The sequence below is a fragment of the Cupressus sempervirens genome, chromosome 7 (genome assembly GCF_028749045.1).
Source record: "Cupressus sempervirens isolate cs-2001-9-10 chromosome 7, ASM2874904v1, whole genome shotgun sequence".
NCBI lineage: Eukaryota > Viridiplantae > Streptophyta > Pinopsida > Cupressales > Cupressaceae > Cupressus > Cupressus sempervirens.
The window spans coordinates 885,505,090-885,525,225 of NC_143124.1; the positions used below are offsets into that span (position 1 = coordinate 885,505,090).

The 20,136-nt window shown below is 35.0% G+C and overlaps 1 pseudogene; it reads left to right on the forward strand.

Moving 5' to 3' along the window:
- Positions 1 to 7,399: 7,399 nt before the first annotated feature.
- On the forward strand, positions 7,400 to 11,431 carry LOC149550331 (filament-like plant protein 5; annotated as a pseudogene).
- The last annotated feature ends 8,705 nt before the right edge of the window (positions 11,432 to 20,136 follow it).

Sequence of the window (20,136 nt, forward strand, 5' to 3'; positions counted from 1 at the left end):
TACTATTCATAACCTTTAAGTTCACCAACAACACTATACCTGACAGTATAGTTGTTTGGGAGCCTTTGTATAAGGGCTCATGTGCCTTCTCAAGTAAAGGTATATCAAGACCATCTTCATCATTATTATCAGATTCACTAGTACCATCATTGTGAGCCTCTTCATCACCTACCCCAATACCATCTTCTTCAATCATGTCCTCTGGCACATTATCATCTTCTTCCATGGGAGTGTTAACCTCAGCTTGGATATTCACACCTCCATGTTCCTCTAGTAGGAAATCCACATTCAGCAATGGACAAAAAACATGGCCCCCTTCAACATGACCATATTGCCTACAATGACTCTGGGTTGGTGTGATTAGAATTCTTCAATTCTTTAAGCCCTTACACTTTTTACAAGGACAATAACATTTATCAGGTTTTCTTCGAAACTGAGCCCACAATGAAACCATTATCTCATTATTTTGTTCTAAGTTCATATTGACAGGCGCGGTCTTTCTTCATAGGAAAATATACCTACAAATAAATTGGACATGTTGTAGTTAATGTTTATATCTGCACATATGGAAATTGTTGATTAATGTTTTCAAATGTAACTAAAATGATCCTATAATTTCTAGAAGGCCTAGATGTTTGCAAAATGTGGATTTATAGACGATGTATCTTAGTTATTTGAAAAATTGCTCAAAGAGATGTCACAAGCTGAAAGTTACTTAGGTGCTAACAGCAACATGTTGTGACTAATCGTGATAGCAATGACTAATCTGATTAATGCATCAACTAATGAAGATGACTAAAAGATTGAAACATATTAATGCAATCTTCAATCAAGAACATGTGAGCTCAAAAGATGGGTAAATCTCAAAAACTCATGAGCCTAAGATCATTACAATTTCAGCCATGAAATAATTGCAATTGAAATTTGTTCAAAAATAGGCCTAAGTGGGTTAGCCTAAGAGTCAAAAGAAGAATTCAGATTTCACTTAATTACAGATCAATCTAACCTAGTACATTCTAGGACTCCCTTTGCCCATGAAATTTTACTACATTACATAAATGACCCTTGTCCTTTCATCTTGATGCCAAGAATGGCTTACAACTTGAACTATAATGATTACAAACATATCAAAAAGAACCTTCATAGGGTCTTATTACATCAAATGTTCTAACATGGTCATGTTGGTTATCTTGAGACATTAATTTCTTCTCATGCCTTCAACCTTGACCTTGATGCTCCTACATCATTCTCCCAAGGATCAAAGCAATCCAAGTCCCTTTGGATTGGTAGTCTTCTTCCTTTTCTTCCAGTCTTTAAGTACTCCATTAGCAGACCCTGCAACTAGATTGTACCCTTTGCTCTTTGTCCTCATGTAACTGCAAATAAATATCTTAGATTTATGCCATGTGTTCCATCCTTCAACTATTATCATGATATGCCCATGGTCTGCACCATCATCACCCATAGAATAACCCTGAAATTCTGCAATAAGGCACATAACTTGTTGAAGGTTTTGCAAATGGCATGGCAAGCTAAGAAGGCTTAATCTTGGGGAAAAGTTTATGGTCAAGGAAAGTTGGATCATCATGGAACTAAGTAGGAAAACTTCTAGGAAGTTGCAATACTTCAACCTTGTAAGTGTCACCTCAATGCAATGGGTACTAAACAAACAATTTAAGTTGATGAGAAATGGTTGTTATGAATTCAAATTGTAAGTTTCACCTCAATGCATTGGGTATTAAACAAACAATTCAAGCTAATGAGTATGGGTTTTTATGAACCACAACTCATGAAATATGCATTAAGTCCATACCTGCTATTTACAATGACTATGGGTTTTTTTATAAGAACATACCTGTTGTTTATAGTTAGTAAGTTTCTATATCCTCTAAGAAATTTGAAGCAATGAGCCAAAGTCACATGGTTGAAGATGATCATTGTCCGCTCAAAGCACCACTATTTGATAAATTTTTGCATTGAAATATGATCTAGAAAGGGCCTTTCCACATAGTATGTTGGCACTATTTGGCAATCATCAATCATTTGGTTATTGCAAAGAGGCTAAGGACCAAACATGGAATCATGGAGATAGTGCATGGATGTACAAAGAAAATGCAAGAAACATCAAAGAGATTGTTAACCATTCAATGGCCTTAGTAAAGACAAAGCTTGGCACTTGAAATACATAGTGCAATGAGATTAGTAAGATATCAATTTTTTCTGATAGAATGCCCAAAACAGAGCTTGGAATGCTAATTGATGGATATGCATATGGGAAAGCATGATATGTAATGTTTTATGTCAAAAATGGCTTTGACTGTATTGGCTCAGTGCATGAGATACACCTGCAACTTCTCTACACAATCGACTTGCTATGAAATGTTTTAATCTAGATGGTCAAAACACGTACAAAGAACATGAATTGTTTGACTGAAGGCATTCATGACATTGGTGTCAATGGGTCTCTATGAAAGGCAAAGAAAGGATACCAATTCATTTAACAAAGTCCCAAATATCATACTTCCATCACAATTCAATTATGAAATATAACATGCAACACCATGTCTGATTAGATTTCTTCAAGGAGATATTTAATCAAGGATGAAATGAATGATCGCACCTGGTGTGCACATTATAGAATAGAGATAGTCTTGTGAAATATAAAACTAAAAATAAAATATGCAAATCCACTTGGCTTAAATTGGAACTATCGGCTTACAACTCCAAAACACATCTTCAAAACACTAAATGAAGATTATAACTATAGGCTATGGTTGGGTAACTTTTACTAAAGTGCCAAGTTGCAAATAACAAAAAAATATTGTTACTTTTGGGCTTTCTGAAAAAGGGGTGGGGTATGAAAGTAAGGGTGCTTAAATTGTCTTGTAGAGCATGAACAGGTGAATTTCAGTTGTGGAGACATCCATTCCAAATTGTTTTCTTTATTTTTGACTTACCTATCTAGATTGCTAAAACTCAAAGCTCCTAACCCATTATAAATAGTTACCCATTCCTAACTCAGACCTCGTAACTCAAAGTTCATCCATATGTTCTAATTCTACCAAATGATGTTAAGACACTAATAAGGCCAAATACATTATAGACAAATTAAGCACTAATTTTTTCTGTGTGAGAAAATACCTAGGATGGATCATAGAAGTAGTTGGACAACCACTGACCCAATACTCATCAAACATAAAGATCCAAAAAGTAAGCTGAATTTAAAAACTAGGATGATAGGAAAACCTACCAATCAAGAGAGAGGTAATGACATTAGTTTTTTGCATCAATGATTTACATGTAAGTTATAGGAAAAGCTTAAGTGAAACAAATTAGACATTCATAAATTAGATTTTGAAGGATGTTTCTTGAATAATTACTATATGCAGGAAGGTTAAATTGCTATCAACATGCACAATGGGTTGTAGATGCTTGATGGATTTCAAACTGTAGGATTCAAATTATAGCTAAGGATAATCATCAATGCATCTGCTATCACTATCACGAATACACACCATTGACTATATTTTACATTCAAGCTTTTCCTTGTGTGAGAAATCCAATCTACAGTATGGATCTACTGATAAAATGTAATAGTAAGAGTTCTAAAGTAACTGACACAATCCTGACCGAACATAAATTTTGCCTTATAGTTGCCATTAATGTTGTTCGGTAACATCAAAATCATTCTGCTTCCTTCTAAAGATACATACAACTATCTGAATTTAAAAATAGCCACAATTAAAAACATATTGATTAAAACTAACTTGATAAATTTAAGACTCAACTTTTCAACTTATGTACAGTTCATATGAATATCAGGATTTAACTATGTAATTTTAGATGTAGTCAAAAAGTCCCTAGATTTGGAATCTTTAGAGCCAAGGAACAAATTCATTTCTGGAGCACCTCGTTTGAATCAATACAATGTTAATTTAAAAAAGAAGTGTAGAATCTAATGCTATAATAAAAGGGTATGTGAATTTTGTTGTTGAATTGAGAAGTAAGTCTATTGTGTTACGATTTCTAGGAGTTATGGGAACCCAGTTATTAAATCCATATTATATTGAGGCTGCCTATAATGATGAGGCTAAGACAGAAGAGCTAAAGCTCATAAAGAAGAATAGGAACTTGAAATAGTGAGAGGAGGAACTAACTACAACATCTTGGTTGTACTTTGAAGACCACCCAAGGGACAAGTTCCATACTCTCTCAAAGTTCGCAGAATCTTGCTAGGATAGGGCATTAATGTTCTTATAGACAATGGGGCCACACATAGCTTTCTTTATTAAGGATTGGTGTCTGACATAGTGCAAGGCAAGACAATCCCCAAAGGAGAGATGTCCTAGCCCCCAGCTATACAACCATGCAGTGAAAACATAATAAAAGAAGCAACAATGCAAGATTTGATACCAGATCACAATAATATATTCATAAAATATAATTGATTACATGCAATGTGCCAAGTTGTAAAGCGTTCTCGGTTATGGCAAAATACAAAGCAAGTAATAGTTCTGCAAGATCCCTCAAGATCCAATCCCAAACCCTAGCTAGTCCAGATCCGCACTCTAGTAGAAACCCACAAGGAAGATCTCAACTTGTGCTCGCAAGCCCACCAAGCAATCTCCTTGTTTTCCAATCCACAGCTACTAGCTCTTCTCAAAATTCGCTCTTCCAAGCTCCTCTACTTTTTCTCCATGGATGAGTAATGCCTAAAGACTTCCCCACAACCCTTACTTATACCAATCTAAGCCATAGGTCAGCCCAGAACACAAATTAAATACAAATACATAAATTAAATGCCAAAGTCGGCCTCCTACAACAAATAAATTTCCAAAATTGATGTCTTAGTAAAATTGTGATATCTCCTAGCTCCGAATGAATTAGAACTCGAGCTTCGAACCACAGTTAGAAATGTAGACCCTCTTGCATCCCTCGAATTTTAATCCTCTAACTAATTTTAGAAAATTAGATACACGTCCTACAATAGGAAACAAATTCCTAAGCAAAGTCGAGCTCCTTTCAGACCATGCTGAGTAACCAAAGACCATGCCGAGCTCCTAGACTATGCCAAGCAACCATAGACCATGCCGATCTCCCAGACCATCCCAAGCTCCATAGACCATGTTGAGCTCCCAGTGTATGCCAAGCTCCTAGAGCATGTCAAGCACCAATCCAAGCACCTTTCAAAGCAACTACCAAGCTTCCTCTCATGAAATCCAAAGTAGCCATTAAGAAAACCCAAGATTCTCCTGCATCAGTGTCTAAGAGGGGCCTTGCATATTTTGTAAGCCCGCAATAATTATGTTTCAATACTAAGCTTTTTTCAGAATATGGTGGTAGCTGTCAGTTTTTACATATATGAAATGTGTAACTTTGATTTTACAGAGATTACTATCTGAGGGCATCAAGTTGGGGATGTCCTAATCATTTTACAAGCTAGGTACAATGGGAAGGGGACTTTTCATTCTCATCCCCGTTAGTAAAATAATATTGCAATTTTAGTTATAAATTTATAATGGTCAACTAAGCTGTTACGATAGACTTCAGGAATATTCTTTATTCTTTTAGTTGTCATCTTTTCTTAGTTTTCAATCTTATCCTTATTGGAGAACACAGTGTTGATAGAAATGCTTTTATTACAATTTCCTTCCACAAACATTTTTTAGTAATTTTTAAATTTTCAAATCCTCCATACAATATACTACTATAGTTATGCATCTCTTGCTTGTGTGTTGCTCTATGGAGAGAGATTTAATTCTGAGCGACCATGAATAGTAAAATGATAACACTTTTATAGAAAATAGAAATAATATCCAAGCCACTTACCTTGGGATTGTACTCAGCATTCCTAGCCTAAAGAGTTATAGCCTTGAGATCCAATTTGCAATCCAAATTTACAGTTGACACAATGTTTCTATGTATTTGTCCATTGAAGGCACGTGCATCTAGCAAGAACGATACAATTAAATTTTGAAAGAAACACAAGGAAGGGTATCTTTGAAATTAGAGCATTCCATTGATTAATGCAGACAACAATATGGCCTTATTAAATTAAAAAACATTATCCTCTACATATGTACATAACATTTTACAATGTAAATTGACATAACATTATCCTCTAAGTGATAGTTTGCAAGTTATTAGTTAAGGCATTCACAGTGGCATCAGAGTTGTGATCCGTCAACCAGTGAATAATGCAGAAAAGTTTAAGATGTCTAACAAAACAAAATAGGGTGGATCTTTTTTAGAAGCTGATTGAAATACCAAGGAGCCAACATAAAATGATCAAACTATTTAAAATAATATTGCAACTTCAGAGTAATGCAAAATTCAAATCCAGTTAGAATATCATAGAAAGAGGGAAGCTCATCTTCAAACAACAAACAAATTGTTAGTCCCACACCAAAACCTAGCAAACCCAGGTTCTCAAAAAAGGATGAAGAAAAAGCCTAAGACAACCATTAGCACGTGAGTTTGTGTATGCAGCTTGCAAATCAAAACAAGGGTAGGTAAATTTCCAGCATTGCTATAGATTAAATATGCTTCATGCTTCTCGATAACCCTTTTGATATTCTTTTGTATTTCTACCTACAACAACTAGGTATACACTTTTGATATTCTTTTGTATTACTACCTACAACAACTAGGTATACAGTAGTAGAGGTAGACAGTAGTGGGTTGGAGAAATCTCAAAATCTACGACAATGGTTGTGCTCAACCATTTTGGTTTGTATTTTCCCATTTAGAGAACGCTTATTTCTTTTCTTGAAATGGTTTATATATGAGTGTGAATCATTCAAATTTCCTCAGTTAAAAAGATGCTGAGTGAGTGTGTAAATTGGCTTTACACTTGCATTCTACCACCATGTTTTATATGCAATCGCTGAGAATATGCAACTTCTTTGCAATCGCATCCATGATTCTTGACCTAACCCTAACATTTCTTAAGGAAAAAATTATACTACTTTCTAACGTTTTGTTTATGAAACCATCTTGTTCGTATCTACTTGTCGACCATGGTAATCTAGATGAAACTAAATATTGACAATTTGTGTTACTCCCCTATGTTACCGTATTACTTAATAAACCCATTTCTAGCAAAGATGTCAAATGTATACTTGAAACCAACATATGTAGAATGAAATTTAACCCAAGTGAAATTGATTTTCATGGCTGTAAACTGCATTCATCTAAAAGAATTGGACTCATTGCATTGTCAATTGTGAATATATCCTAAAAATATCCATTTGTGTCAACAGGCAAGTGTGTTGCAATGGCTTCAAACTTCAATCTGTTTGTCTCTATTGAGGTCTTTTTGGGGAATTTTGTGACAAGAACATTTTTGTATCTGTTTTGACTGATTTCTAAGGAAAAGAACAAGACATCACTTTCTGAAATGAATGCCCGAGCATTAAGGTATGAGCATTACAGTATGAGACAAATGCGCTAATTTTTGTGACATGTGCAGGCTATTGCAGAACAATGAAATATCAAGTCCACTTCCAGAAGAATTTTTGTAAGGCTCTACTCTTTATCCATATTTTATTCTCCATTTGGGTTCATCTTATGCTAGGTTTCTTTTTAGTATTTAACCCGTATGCCCCATTTTTAGAGATTTGTCCCACAACAATCTGACTGGGTTGGTACCCATGACTCATGCTTGAACCGTCATGTACGAACAATCTTCCCTCTTATGCTATGTGGGAATTATGTTTCACATGTGAATGCATTTTTGCATTAAAATATAACTAATATTTAGATTGAAGTGTTGATTCTGGGGTTTGGGTGTTTGGAATTTGCTAGTATCAAAGGAAATCCTCTGCTATTTGGAGGCACTGTGCAGAATTGTCTTGGGGAGTCTCTAACACCCATGGCTTTTACAGTGAATTCATGAGAAGGTGAGGTTATTTCTACTTCTTCAATCTTTTCAATCTTTATTTGATTTCCTTAGCTAAATAACTCTTTTATAGGTATGGTACTAGCTGGAGACTCTAGAAAACATAAAGTGGTAGTCTCATTCAATGTAAGTATGGGCCTCTTATGTTTAATGGGTTTTGGAGTTCAGATTTTCTTGTGGTGAAGACAAAGACACAATCAATAGGTTTTCTTACTTGGGAAAGATCTTATAGGAGACAAATTCTCACACCTTAACTTTGGTCCCAATGAATTTTCCTTCAATACTTTGAGGTTATCCTTTCCATAACAATCCATCACGCTGGACTAATCCTTCCCACAACTAGAAGATTTTTGTTTAGGTTTCCCTTTACCTCTCTTGACAGTCTCAAAGCTTGACTGTGGCATTTAAGAATTGCTTGGGGCAGATTTTAGTTGCGAAATCCTCTGAATTAGTACTAATGAATCTTTACAGAGGAAATTACCATATTTTCTCTGATTAATAAATACAGTGTAAACAAACGTTTACAAAATCAAATACTTTCTCTCCTAATGCAATAATGTTTGGATTTTCTCTTGTTAAACATGCTAAACAAAAAGTTGTGATAGAATCAAAATATTGAGCACTAATTTCAGAGTTTCTTCATCATGAACCCTCAAATATGATTTGATTTAAAAAATATAGACACTCAATTAGGTAATTTCATGGGAGCTTAGGAGTTCAAGAGAGGAACAAGAACAAAAGCTTCATGAGGCTATGGTGAAAAAGACTAGAGAATGGGACAAATCAAAATGTGAGCTTGATTCTAGAATAGTAGAACTGGAGAAGCTACTAAATGAGGCAGAAGCAAGAAGTAATGCAACATCCACATCTCTTCAAGAAAATTCAAAAGCATTATCTAATTTGCAAGAAGCTAGAAACTAAGTTGAGTATGAGGCTAAAGTTCTTCAAACTAAACTTGAGATGTTAGAAAGTGAGAATTTTGGCCTCAAATATAAAATTCATGCACTTAACAAAGAACTGGGTATAATAATTGATGAAAGGGATATTAGTAAGAAATATGCCCAGGCTGCTAGCAAGCAGCAAATAGAAACAGTTAAGAAAGTTACCAAGTTAGAGGCTGAGTGTCAAAGGCTAAGAGTTATACTTAAAAAATGATTACCAGGGCCTACTACACTGGCTCAAATGAAACTTGAAGTAGATACTGCTGGAAGGGAGTCTGGGGATATCAAATTGAGGAAGTCACTTAGTAAGGGTGGTGGTTCACCACGTTCTTTAGTAGATACATTAAATGATAGACACAAAGAACATTCTCAGAAAGCAACTGAATACCATACAGGAAAAGTGATGTCAATAGAAGAAGAGAACAAGATGCTAAAATATGCTCTCTCAAAGCAAAACAGTGAGCTTAAGTCTTCTAGAGTCATGTGCTAGAACAGTTGCCAAACTCTCCACTATTAAACAACAATTGGAATCTTTGAGGCAAAGGCAAGGAAAACCTGCACTTGAGTTGCATTTGGAAGGATCAAGAAATGAAAGCACAAGCAATCCACCAAGCTTGTCTTCCATTTTTGAGGATAGGAATGAGGGTGATCCTAGTGCAGAGTCATGGGCTTCAGCACTGATTGCAGAGCTAGATCATATCAAAATAGAAAAAGTCATTGGAAAAGCTAAGAAGCTTAGTGATGTGTCCAAGGTAGATTTGATGGATGATTTCCTTGAGATGGAGAGATTGGCTTCCATGGATTCAACTGGATTGGATTAGGTAGAAGTAGGAAATTTAGATGAAATAACTGACAAGAATGTTTTAGGAAGTTTTGATATTTCATCTAATCAAGAAGATAGAGCTTTCTTAGAAGAAGCTCTTGCACAAAAAGAATCAAAGCTTCAAACTGTCAATCAGGAATGCTCTAAGTTATTTTTAAAAATGAACCATTTACAAGAAAATCTAATTGTTCTGCAAGCTAGAAACACTTGGAATGAATTTGCCCTATTTAGTCTCAAAGAAAAGCATGATATGATCCTTGCCATTGATGTTGAGGATGCAGACCTGCACAAAATACTAGATGAGGTCAAATATGCCATGGCAATAGATGCTGAAAGTACTAGAGATTCTCAGACACATATCTGGTCTTCTGTGAAAGCTAACTTCACTTCTCATTTTGATATTGGGATTAGAATTAGTTCTATTGATGTAGAGTTTGCAATTGCTATTGTCAGCATCATTAATTTCTTACAATCTATAGCCCAAGACCCTGAAAAGACTCAAAAATTTAAATCATCAAATACTGATAAACTAGTTTTTAGAATTCAGGAGTTTTCTCAATTAGTGGATTACTTTTTGTAGTGCAAAGAAAACATTACAGAGTTAATTATTGAACTGATATCTTTGTTATCGCAATTTAGGAAAATGTTTGCTCTTGGTTTTAGTGAAATCTTCCAAAATGAAGCCACAAATTTTGGCAACCAATTGCCCAACCTGATGCAGTCTAGTTTTCTTCGTAATTTGATTAGTACAGATAATTTCACAAGACAAGAAAGTGCTCAGGATCTTTCAGGAGAAGAAAAGGCTAATAGCCCACGCTTTCAACTAGCTGGTGCCAATTTATACATAATTAGGAAGCTTAACAGCATTCAAGTAGAAAAAACATCTTTGGAATTTGAGTTGAAGGCCTAGGTAAGCAGAATTGGAGAGTTAGAAGGGGAGCTTATGTGCTTCAAGAGTGAGAATGCAAATCTAGAAATAGTCTTGGCTACAACCAAAGAGGATCTTGGACACACACATCATCAGATTATTGAGTTAAAAAAGGAGCTCATACGTCTCAAGAGTGAGGATGCTAATCTGGAAGGAGTCTTCACTGTAACAAAAGAGAAGCTTGATCACACCTAGCATCAAGTTACAGAGTTGGAGGAACCACTTACACATTTGAAGAGTGACAATGCTAATCTAAAAGGTAGTCCTAGCTGCAACTAAAGAGAAACTTGAACACATAGAAAGTCAACTTACTAAATCAGAACAAATGCCGGCAAACTTGCAAATGCAGCTTGAATTTGCTAAGGAATCAAAGCAGTTATTAGAGAATGAACTAGCAGCCATGATTTCACATAAATCAGATATTAAATCTCAATTCAAGGCAACATAAACTGAGATGAAAGGGTTGTCTAAAAACGTGGATGCTTTGGAGCTAGAGCTTCAGGAGGAGTGCATGCAATGCAAAGATGCCATTACCAAGTGCGAGCTTTTAGAGGAGCAGTTACAAAGGTTTGTGAAATGCTTCAATCCTATTTCAAATATACCAGATTGATGTATATTTTAATTTCCTAAGATATGTTGAGTTCTATCTAATTTTTTTTAAAACTTCTTCAGCATGCATGTATTCAATTTCAGACCTAGGGTTTTTGAACTAATGTGAAGATGTTTAATTGGATACCAGGAAGGAACAATTTTTTGAGTATTCCTAAAGTTTTGTATTAGAGGAATAAATTAGAAAGAGACTGGTATTAACCAGCCTGCTTGGAACCCCTCATATTTAATCTATGTTCTTTTCTTATTTGCTAAATATACAAATCAAAAGTATGCATATATTACTAATTTGTGCTTGCTTTCTATTTATTCTCCATGCTAACCAATGTAAAGTTCATGGTTGAAGTGCACTGACATTTTCTATTTTATCATCACAATGAGATTTAAACTATAAGATTTAGCATTAAGATCTGCTTGGCATGAAGCCATGTTTTCCTATCTTGTTTATGTAGAAGCAAATTCCACGATAATAAATGTCCAAGAATGTATCATGAATAATTTACATGACTTAAATCCAGGTAAGACACCAGATCTTCATAATCCATGTTAAATGCTAATTTGTTTCTGGGATAAATTACGTGACAATTTTTAGCATCAACATTTTGGATCATACTACATGATCCATCATCAGGATACAGGAGAGTAATGTTGATAGATCACGTAGGATGATCCAAAACATTGATGCTAAAAATTGTCACAAAATTGATCCAAGAAACAAATTAACATTTGAGTATAGTTGCCTTGAAATGAGGCAGAACTATCCAAAAGGGACTATATACACTGAGAAAAATATGGTAGTTTTGTGATATGGATATCTAATACAAACAACTTTCTCTACTTTTAATATAGAAAGATAGATCTATAAGGGAAACCACACGCTTCAATTGAGCATGAAGGATTCCACACACTTAAATTAACCTGAAGGATTTGGATGTTGGTGATTTCATTTAGTTCATGGTTATCTTGGAGATTAAAAATTAAAAATCATTTATAGACTAGTGAAGAAATGAGCACGAATATGCATATTGATTTGAATAGAGACCTTTTTGGCTCACGAAGAGGTTCTTGATCCTTCATCCTTTTTTTTTGCTTAAGAATGTTTTTGGTTAGAGTAAATTAGATGTGCAAATGCATTTTTAATCATAGCTTTTTCCTATCACTTATTCTACCAAAATGTTTCCTTGGAACAATATTTTTTGATGAGCCGCAAGAAAATTTGAGGCGCCATATAGCCATTAAAAATCAAATTCTTAGGATACAATAAATTCATCCCATATTCATGGCTTAAACACGCATTTTTGAAACGAGTTGTATTAGAATATATGGTAATTCCTAAAACAACTACATTTGGAGAGTGTCTGAAAAGGAGAATGGAGAAATACCAATTTGGCACCAGCCGAGAAATGTCACAAATTTAGACCTCTTCTCTAATCCTTCATTGTCTGCTTCTTGTGCCATTTGTAGCCAACAATGCAAGCATTATCAGAAAGGGCATTGTGGTGCATGACTCAGCCAAACAAAATAGAAAGCAATGACTCGTGGCTTGCTGCCTAGCTATGAACCAACTTACACTTCACCTAGGTGCTCACTCATGCGGTAAGCAAGTCTGTGGCAAGCCCTTTCCGGTGGCAAAGCTCAAGGAATCCCAGCAGTCGGCATAAATTGGTGCGTGAGAAAATGCATTACCCGTGAATGAATGAAATTTTTTATTTTTAACCCATGAATGAATGAAACTTTTATTTATTTTTGTTATAACATTGAGTTGGTCAAAATTCAACTTAAGAATACATAGGTTGGTCGAAATTTCGACCAAATCGACCACAGAATTTTTATTTTTGACCAACGTGGGAATGAAAAGAAAAAAGAAGGAATTATAGCTTTGGTTGAAAATTTTGGTAGAAAAACAAGTGCAAATGTACTAGTGCAAATTTCACTATTATGTATTAGCAATTTGAGTTACTGCACTAACTATAATTCCACATCTTTTTGTTTCCCCTATTCTTGGATTTAACACATGTTGGTGTAGTTATTGTCCACAAAAGCATTGGTTTAATTATGGGTTTCATTTATTTTTTTCTCCATACCCTACTGGTTACTTTACCTTCTTATAAGCTCATACTTCCATTGTTTAATACATACATCATTCTGAATTTGATTAGTTCAAGAAAATTAAGGCATACATATAGGTGTAATTTGCAATATAGGTAAAAACTAATTCTAGAAAAAGAACGTATATGATGTCTAACAGTTTTCGTATGCTATAAATTATCATACATTATTAAGTCAAGTATTGGTATCAAAGAAGGATGGAGAATGGAGAATGTGTATAGACTCTCAGGCTATACATAAAATAACCATCAAGTATAGATTTCCTTTGCCAAAGATGGATGATCTTATGGATTGCTTGAGTGGAGCTTAGTACTTTACAAAGATAGATCTCAAGAGTGGTTATCACCATATATGGATATGAGAGGGAGATGAGTGGAAGACTGCATTCAAGACCAAGGATGGTCTATATGAGTGGTTAGTCATGCCCTTTGGACTGACCAATGCGCCAAGCACCTTCATGAGGCTTATGAATGAGGTATTAAAGAAATTTTTGGAAAAATTTGTTATTGTCTATCTGGATGATACTTTGATTTTTAGTAAGTCTTTGGATGAACATTTATTGCACATTTGTAGTATCCTTAAAAGGTTGGGGGAAGAGAAATTGTTGATTAATTTGAAGAAGTGTAGCTTTGTCAAAACAGAGTTAGTCTATTTGGGGTTTGTTGTATCAGCTAGGGGTCTCAAAATGGACCCAAAGAAGGTGAAGGTCATCTTGGAATGGCCTACTCCAAGGTCTGCCACTAAGGTGAGGTCATTCCATGGTTTGGCTTGTTTTTATAGGAAGTTCATTAGAAATTTTAGTAGTATATGTGCACCCCTAACTGAAACAGTGAGGGGGGATAGAAAAGAGTTCAAGTGGACTACAGGAGCTACAAGGATTTTTGAACTATTGAAGAAGAAGGTGATAGAGCAACTTGTGTTGGCACTTCCTAATTTCAACAAAGTATTCCAGGTGGATTGTAATGCTAGTGATAGTTCTATTAGGGTTTTGTTGAGCCAAGAATGTAAACCTATTGCCTATTTTAGTGAAAAATTGAATGATGCAAAGAAGAAGTATTATGTTTATGATTAGGAGTTCTATGCAATAGTTCAGGCCTTAAAGAAGTGGATGCATTATTTTTTGCCAAAAGAATCTATTATGTATACTAATCACTAGGCATTGCAGTACATAAATAGCCAGGATAAATTGAATCAAAGAGATTTGAAATGGGTAGAGTTCATGCAAAGCTATATATTTATATTAAAACATAGAAGTGAAAGGTCTAATACGGTTATAGATGAATTAAGTAGGAGACAACTATTGTTGACAGTAATGTAGGTTGAAGTGGTTGGGTTTGATGAACTCAAGAAATTGTACCCTAAGGATCCTAACTTTGCAGAGGCTTGGAAGGCTTGTAAAGAACTTGTTACTCTAGATAGAACTAGATGGCTAGATTACATGATTCAAGATGGTATGTTGTTCAAGGCAAGTCAATTGTGTATTTGAAGGAGTTCCATAAGGGAGAACTTGATCAAGGAGAAGCATAGTGGAGGGATGGCAGGACACTTTGGTTGGGATAAGATCATTGCCATTCTTAGAGAACATTATTTTTGGCCTCAATTGTCACAGGATGTAAAGAAGTTTGTGTAGAGTTGTCAAGTATGTCAAACAACCAAAGGATTTAGTCAAATACTAGGCTCTATCAACCATTGCCTATTCCATCAAAGCCTTGGGAGGACATAAGTATGGATTTTGTTTTGGGATTGCCAAGGACACAAAGGGGTAATGACACAATATTTGTGGTAGTTGATAGGTTCTTCAAGATGACACATTTCATTTTGTGCCATAAGACTCATGATGTAGTACATATTGCATATTTGTTTTTCAGAGAGGTGGTGAGGCTAAATGGTCTCCAAAAAGTATTGTTTCTAACAGAGATACTAAATTTGTTGGGTATTTCTGGAGGACTTTGTGGAAGAAGTTGAAGACAAAATTGAAATTTAGTTCTACACATCATCTACAAATTGATGGACAAACAGAAGTAGTGCATAGAAGTCTGGGCAATTCACTGAGGTGTTTAGTAGGAGGTAATCCCAAGGGATGGGATTTGATTCTATGACAAGTAGAATTTTCTTACAATAATTCTATGAATAGGAGTACTAGTAAATCACCATTCCAAATTATGTATGGGAGTAGTCCAAGGACTGCACTAGAGCTAAGGAAGATAGAGCAATGGGAGAGGACAAGTGCTGAGGCATAAGACTTTGTTGAACATGTCAAGAACTTATATGAGGAGGTGCAAGCACATACTACCAAGATGAACCTACAGTATAAGGCTAGGGCAGATCAAAAGAGGAGACATAAGGAGTTCCAAGTTGGAGATCAAGTTATGGTATATTTTAGGAAGGAATGATTTCTAGTGGGTACCTACAACAAGTTGAAGATGAAGAGATTGGGACACTACAAAATTTTGAAGAGATATGACTCAAGAAATGCATATGAGGTGGAGTTACCAGATGGGATTCACATTTCTCCTATTTTCAATATTGCAGACTTAACAAAATATCATGATGATGGTGCAAATGAGGAGTTGATGTTGGAGCCATGTCCAATTCCTACTTCTAAAAAAGAAGAGATTGAAGAAATTTTGGATAGTCAAGTGGGTTGAAGTACCAAAAATAGGCAGTATGAAGAATACCTTTGAAGTGGAAAGGATGACTAGTAGAAGATTCAACTTAGATATCCATAGAAGAGGTTTCCCATTTGGGTTTTCCTCTACCATCTATAAAGTGACAAGGTCACTTTTCAATCTACCCTGCGTGTCTAATGTAGGAGCATCCAGTGGTGTAAGGGCAATCTTGTATCACCTAGAAATATGCGTAGTGTTAGTTTCTATTTAATGTGTTTTCATTTTTGGATACCCATTTGGGTCAAATACAGATTCCTTAGTTCCACTATTGGTTTTCTGTGTTAGAGTTTTTGAGCACCTTGGGATACATATTAATGCAAAAAATAGGTTATTTTGTAATTGAGCCATAATTATAATGAGTTAGAGGTTTTAATTTGGAGGGATAATTATACATGTAATTTAAAGCACTCCAAAAAAGGAATCAGGTCAAAAGGCTTTACGGTTTGAAAGTTATTGCAATCTAAAGTTGTCTAGAGACCTCCTAAGAGCACTTCAAAGTCAGATTTGAGGCACTAAACAGCTTTGTATGGGCCTAAAAAATGGGGAACAAGTGATGCTATCCATAGGCTATAGAGTGCTTAGAGAGATTTTCAAAAATGTAAATAGTTAGTTAATCGGAGTCCCAGATCAAAAGTTATGCCTCTCGGAAGTTGGACTACCATTTCTGGATTCTTCTAATTTTACACTAACTTCTAACATGTTTTCTAGAACCTTCTATTTTGGAGGTGGATGCAAAATGACAAATTCTAAAATTTATTCCTAACCCTAAACCTAATTTGGTTTACTTAAGGACATTTCTAGCTTTGTAAAGGCAATTTTTGGTGGAGTTAGGAGAAGGTATTGTGAGAAGGGTTTTCTCCAAAATCTGATAACATTATAAGCCCAGAGGGCATGTCGTGGAGTTTATTTTTGTTGTACTGAATGTCATAGCATATCATTTCTAATAATAATATTCCCCTTTTCCTATTGTGTTCATTTTGGTCTTGCATTGTTCCTTCATCTATATATATTCAAGTCTGTGGCCAAATTGGCCTCAAATATTCACAAGTTGTGCCTACTCTATCTAATTCCCAACAATAGAGTGGCCTAACATTGACAACAATTAAGGATGTACTTGTTCACCCCTTAGTTCAAGTCTGAAAACAAATAAAATGAATTGGATTCTCTAACAAGCCTTGAAGTACGTGCTCAGGTTGTACGACCTGGATGCAAAATGTTTTTGCCATAAATTCCAACTTTGCCCAAAATATGTGCATCTTCTAAAGGCATACATAGCAGTTCAAAAATAAGAATATGTTACTGGTGTTTTAAAAGACAAAATCCACCATCAATTCACTTCTAAATTTGATAAATCAATTTCAAAAGGATATCAAATAATATCAATGAAGACATCATGGTTGTCATCTACATTGTGGCCAGTGTGATAAATAATCTTAATGGACTCTTCACACGAGAGCTTAGGTCTCCGAGCTAGCCTAAGTTGAAAATTGTATGTTTGAATATAAGGATGGGGGTTCCTCTTACCCTTACCAAGGATAGAGATTGAAGATTTTGGTTTGTGTATTTTGGCAAGGTGGAATATTGCATATCATAAATTGATCGCGGATTTAAACCAATGAATAGAATGACACCCGCATTTAGTGAAGAAGGACAAAGATAGATCTTGAGCCTAAACTCGATAGCACAACTAACATACAATCCGTAATTTTGAATGACATTGGAAAGATTCATATAAACATGATAATGAAGAGAAGAGAGATCGATTATCAAAAGGTAATGGGAGATGCCCTCCAGCATTTTGACAAAATGTCATTGACAAATAACTCATAGCACAAAACTTGCAAATGCACGATAAATGCTTGACCAAATCTCAAATAAGGCCACAGTGGAATAATGTAGTTTGTAAGGAAAAACATAACTATAATAACACATTGAAAACTATAGAGGTTGAAGTATAATTCCATGACATCTTCTCTATCTCAAACAAACAAATGAATATGATGGTCACACATTAAAGCATGATTACAAAGCCCTGATTAAGGAGAATGCACAACACATTGGTCAGGGTTAGGTTTACATGAACTGTCACAAAGTTTCTAGGGTCATGAAAATTGGTGAATAGGAAATGGCACAGATATAATATCTTCCTTTGATAGTATATAAACTCCAATAGTGGCAAAAAGAAGAATTTTTTTAAACAATATGCAACTACTTTTCAATTCCAATCAAAACATCTCAAGACAATGAAATGTTGCTAGCAAAGTATCGTCTTATCTTGGTTGTTCAGAAAACCCTTACCTTTAATGACACTATAAAACTCTTCCTGAAGCCTCTCTCCCACGCACCCGCACTTATCCACATGAACAGATGAAGTTTCACTTTCCATTTTTTTGTTTATATCCCTGACAACGTCAAAATTTTGACACTAACTTAACTGTCATCAAAATTTTGACATTATCAGGATCACTTTTTAAAAAATGAATTTGACAAGCCAAATTGGCTTGCCATTGAAAACTTAGGTCAAAAATTACCCCCAAATGTACAAGTGATCCTTTCTTCCTCTAGGTTCATAGTGTTGCATTATCCTACCTGATCAACATTTCCTTCTTCCTCAAATTCCTTGTCACTTTCATATTTTACTATAAGATTCATCCTTTTGTGAATTTCTTTTTGCATTGTTGACACTTTTCTCTGGAGGGCTCTAACCTCAAGTGTCTCACCTCTGGCGCTTCTATCATGTTCCCTTCGTGAAGGTATTTTTGCGCTTATCGTTGAGCTCCTAAACCAATATCTTTATACAAATTGCCTCACAGTCAATGATTTGTCTACACACTTAGGAACTCCTACTATGATACCACTTAATGAAGGGAGCTCCCTTTAACACCAGAAACACAACAAAAATAGAGAACTAACATCAATTTGCAAGAACAGGAAGTGGGCTTCTTATTATCTCCAGAAGTATGGAATGACAGATTTTAGAAATACAATATGCAAAGCCACATGGACATTATTTCTTATAATATTATGCAAGACAGGGATACAAACAACCACCCAAAACTTCCTTAAACAACCCTACAAGCCTTTCTTAGATAGACAATTTTCCACCATCATGAAAGGTTCTAGAATTTCAGCCCCAACCCTTGAGGCCAACCAACCCCAAACTATATTATTTTTTATTTTTTATTACATTAGTGTCAGCTCAAAATAAATACAATTTATAATTTTAGGTTGCCCAACTTTTGGAGGCCATTACTTTTTAACCATAGCTCTAACTGGCTATTATGACCACTTTTTCAAAAATGATGGCTTGTTATTTACAATTCCTTGACTATACAAGCATTTGTCAGCCAGGGGTTTACTTTTCTTTGAATCCTTTAAAGCCTTCTATGTAGGGAGGAAATAGAATCAACCACCCTAACCAAAAATGAAGGGGGAAAACCAAGACTCACCTCTTAATGTAGACCTTATCAACATAAGAGGAAGTGTCAATTTGTAACCTAATGCAAAAAGATGAATTTCTTGGAATTAATTTTCCCTCACCTCCATCTTAAGAGGGTTTTATGAAGATATATATGAAATGTAAATCTGAAATATAAGGAAATATGAATGTGCATTGAAATGAAGGATGAAAGATGATATACCTTGCAAAATGAAATCTTGTAAAGGGTTGCCAAATGATCTCAAAAACTACCAAATCCTATGATATGGATTAGAGACTACGGGATATGCAAAAATTAGAAATCATTCAGTTGTCTGGTAGGGTCAACTTTCAAAAGCGAGGATGAAATGCAACCCTACTCAACCATCTCTGAATCTAAAATGAATTTCAGATCTTTGAAGTTTGACAAAAAAGGTATTTTAATTTATAACCTATTTTTCCTTCTGAGATCCACAACTTTCAATAAAAAAGATTCTTTCTTGGTTGATGGGAGGTGGGGGGTTTGTTCTGGTCAAAACTAAGTTTAGGAAATATCCTTGAAATAGAGATAGAAAATAGAGAGTTCTAGCAAGTAGTGGAATTATAGCTTCATAAGGCAATATAAATCTTGTTGGAAGCAATTCTTCAAATCATATGTTGTCATTGATGTTACACAAAAGTCAATATTACCTGAGCAGTCAAGTAGTGAAGGGTATTCAGTATTAACCAAAGAGTTAGG